The 4,329-nt window shown below is 42.9% G+C and overlaps 1 pseudogene; it reads right to left on the bottom strand.

Moving 5' to 3' along the window:
• Window positions 1-477: 477 nt before the first annotated feature.
• LOC102132780 (stress-70 protein, mitochondrial pseudogene) lies at window positions 478-2,785 on the bottom strand (annotated as a pseudogene).
• Window positions 2,786-4,329: the final 1,544 nt, after the last annotated feature.

Genomic DNA, 4,329 nt, shown 5'->3' with positions numbered 1-4,329 from the left:
CTCCTGATGCCAGAAGTTGTTTCTTCTTTTTATAAAAGAGAAAAAACTAACTTCATAATTTTACTTTTATTTTTTTGCTTTTCATATTTATCTAAAAAAAATCCAGAATGGGTAAGAGAACAATCATCAAGGATGCAGGTGCCAGACATAGGGCAGAAGATAGCTAGAAAAGTATGCCTGAAGGAAGTTAAGGGTCTAGCCTCATTCCTACATTGTTTTAATAGCTGTACCTAACATAAATAGCTAAGCTTTCCATTGTTCTAGATTCCTCTGCCCCATCTACAAGCATGGCACAGACGGCTTGCTTTGCAAGGCCTCAGCTGAAGGACCCCATGTACACACAGGCCAGTACAGCAGTACTAGGCTGACTAGAAGGATCTCATCCCCATATGTGGTCTCATTTCAAATCTATGGCTGACTACCTTCATTGTTGTGTGCAAGATGATTTCACCTCTTGAAAATATGGTCACTTCAGCATTAAATAGTTAAATATTTATAATTATCAATTCATCCTACCTCCTTTTACATGCAGCTGAAAAATGACAGGTTAGGGACATAGAACATTGTGAACTTTATACTGTTAGAATCACCATCCATTAAATGATCACTAGCTAATGGTCACTAAATCTACAAATTAAGGAAATTATATGTAGAATACTGCAAAAACACAGTAAAAAGACTGAAGTTTGCCCATTTCTGGTCAGGAAGTCTCTTCACTCCTAAGCTTCATATGTTGTCCTTCTGGCTTCAAAATTTCTGCTATTATTACTGTTTTTCCTCCTTTTCATCTTCCTTTTGTTCCCCAGTGCCAGAACTTCCACAGCCTTCTCGCTCAGATGCCATCTTTTTGTATGCCATTTCAAAGAGCTTCAATGATGCCTGCTGAAGAGAGGATGCTGCCTGTCTAATGTTTTCTCCTGTTTCGCTGTCTTTTCTAGCTAGGAGCTCCCTCATTTTGGAAATCTCTTCTTTCAGCTTGTTGCACTATCAGCAGGTAATTGGTCCTTGAATTTTTCCGTCTTGGTTTCTGTGGTGTATACGATTCCTTCAGCCACATTAACTGCTTCAACTCGTTCCTTCTTTTACTGGTCTTCCTTAGCATATTTCTGTGCATTTTAACCATATTTTCAATGTCATCTTTGCTTAACCCACCAGAAGACTGGCTTACAATCTGCTGCTCACGTCCTGTGCCTTTATCTTTAGCAGAAACATATATGGTCCCACTGGCATCAATGTCAAATGTAACTTCAATCTGAGGAACTCCACGAGGGGCTGGTGGAATTCCAATCAAAGTAAACTGTCCAAGGAATTTGTTGTCTCCAGCCATCTCTCACCCTGACACACTTTCGTTTCCACTTGTGTCTGATCATCAGCGGCAGCGGAGAATACCTGGCTCTTCTTGGTTGGAATAGTGGTATTCCTATAATAAGTTTGGTAAAGACACCTCACAGAGTTTCAATACCCAGAGAGAGGGGAGTGACATCAAGGAGCAGCACATCTGTAATATCGACAGCCAACACACCTCCCTGAATGGCAACTCCAATGGCCACAGCCTCATCAGGATTGACAGCTTTACTTGGGGCTCTGCCAAAAAAAAATCCTGCACAGTCTGCTGAACCTTGGGCATCCTAGTCATGCCACCGACAAGAATCACTTCTCCTATGTCACTCTTGCTGACTTCTGCATCTGGCATAGCTTTTTGGCATGGAGTGATAGTCCTCCTGATTAGATCAGTGACAATCCCTTCAAATTAAGCACGGGTCAACTTCATATTCAAATGCTTGGGTCCAGAAGAATCCATTGTAAGATAGGGCAAATTGATGTCAGTCTGCACAGATGAGGAGAGTTCACATTTAGCCTTTTCAGCAGCTTCCCGTACCCTCTGAAATGCCACATTGTCTCTGGTCAAATCGACCACCATCTCTCTCTTGAACTCCTTCACAATGTGCCATAGCAAGACCTCGTCAAAGTCTTCCCCACCTAAGAAAGTGTCCCCACGTGTGGATTTCACCTCGAATACTGCTTTCTGAATTTCCAGGATAGAAATATCAAAAGTTCCACCACCCAAATCATATACAGCAATGACTTTGTCTTCTGATTTGTCTAGACCATAGGCAAGAGCAGCAGCTGTGGACTCATTAATCACCCAAAGCACATTCAGTCCAGGTATCTGGCCAGCATCTTTGTCTGTCTCTGCAAGTCATTGAAATAAGCTAGGACTATGATGACAGCATTGTTTGCTGTGTGCCCCAGGTAATTTTCTGCTGTCTCTTTGATCTTCATCGACACAAATGCTCCGATCTGACCTGGAGAATACAGTTTCCCATGAGCCTCAACCCAGACATCACCATTGGAGGCACGAACAATTTTAAAGGGAATATTTTTAACGTCTTTCTGTACTTCAGGATCATCATATTGCCGGCTAATGAGACGCTTGGTAGCATAGGATATATTGTTTGGGCTGTTGCTTGGCAGGCATGCCAACAAGTTGCTCACCATCTGCTGTAAAGGCCACAACTGAAGGGACGGTTCTGGCACCTTCGGCATTCTCTAGCACCTTTGCTTGTGTACCTTCCATAACTGCCTCGTAGGAGTTGGTGGTACCGAAATCAGTACCAACAACTGCTCCCTTGATTGCTTCCGATGCATAATCCTGCCTTGAAATAACTCTAGAAGCCTCATGACTAAGGCCATTCCAGCCATCCTGGTGGAGGGTGGCCGTAGGACCCCGGGAGGCTGCGGTACCCGCTAGACTGGCTGTTGCAGCTCAGCTGGAGCTTATCATGGCAGCTAGATGGAGGAGTACCAGGCAGCAAATAGGCGCTCGAGCGGCTGGGAGCTGTGCGGTGTGGTCATAATTTTATAATATTTAAAAAGTTGCATGCAATCAAGTGCATAATATTAAGCATACAGTTCCAGTTTTGATAAGCAGTAACCATTATGACTAGCACTATAACCAACTGGGCTACTTCTCTCCGTGTCTACTAGCATTGTCTTGCATAGTTTGGCATCAGTCAGTCCTCATTGGTCTTCTCACTTCCATTCATGTTCCACTTTGACTCATTCTCCTCCAGCAGCCAAACTAATTCAATTATTACATGATCTAGATTATTTGATAATAACTTCTACTGCTTAAATTTGCTTAGATTACTTGATACTTGATACTACTGCTTAGATTATTTGATAATACTCTCTTAAAAGCCCCCACTAGCTCCCAATTGTTATAGAATGAACTCAAATTATTTAACAGAGTCTAAAAGGCCCGGTGTATTCTGGTCCCTACCTTGCTCCCAGCCTTGTCTTGCACCATTCTCCCTCTTGCATTCTGTACTCCTGTAACATGGATCTTCCTTCAGTTCCTTGAATTTGCCAAATTCTTTCTTACTCTAAAGTCTAGATAGAGACACTCTTTTCCACTCCTTTGTATCCTTCAGGTCTGTGATAGGCAGATGGTGGCCTCACAAAGATGTTTATGTCCTAATCTCCAGGAGCCTGTGAATACATTACCTTACATGGCAAAAGGAGCTTTGTAGATGTAATTAAGTCAAGGATATTGAGATGAAAATATACACCTGGATTGTTCGGCTATGCCCAGTTTAATCATAATAGTCATTATGAGCAAAAGAGGGAGGCAGGAGAGCCAGTCAGCAAAGGAGATGTGAAAATAGAAGCTGGGTTGAGGAGCTTGTCGGCTTTGACGACAAAGGTGGTGATGAGCTGAGGACAGCAGGCAGCCTGTGGACACTGAAAAGGAAAGGAACGGATTCTCTTGTAGAGCCTCCAAAGAAACACAGCCCTGCCAGCATCTTGACTTCTGCCCCATAAGACCCATTTCAGACTTCTGGCTTCTAGAACTGTAAGGTAATCAATTTGTGTGGTTTTAAGTCATGCGGTTTCTAGTTATTTCTTACAACAGCAATAGAAAACTAGTGCAAGTTCTCTGCTTTAAATGCTAACTTTTCAGAGACACCTTCCCCTAGCCACTCCATTTAAAATAAAGCCTGATATGGTTATGGTTTGGCTCTGTGTCCCCACCAAAATCTCATGTAGAATTGTAATTCCCAATATTGGGAAAGGGACCTGGTGGGAGGTGATTGGATCATGGGGACAGATTTCCCCCTTATAGTGATAGTGAGTGAGTTCTCACGAGATCTGATTATTTAAGTGTATGGCACTTTCCCTGTTGCTCTCTCTCTCCTGTCACCATGTAAAGATGTGCTTGCTTCCCCTTTGCCTTCTGCCATAATTGTAAGTTTACTGAGGCCTCCCCCACTGGGCCTCCTGTACAGCCTGCAGAACTGTGAGTCAGTTAAACCTCTTTTCTTCATA

Source organism: Macaca fascicularis, chromosome 12 (assembly GCF_037993035.2).
Source record: "Macaca fascicularis isolate 582-1 chromosome 12, T2T-MFA8v1.1".
NCBI lineage: Eukaryota > Metazoa > Chordata > Mammalia > Primates > Cercopithecidae > Macaca > Macaca fascicularis.
The sequence above is the reverse complement of the archived record's forward strand: the minus strand, read 5'-3'. Positions and strand labels throughout refer to the sequence as shown.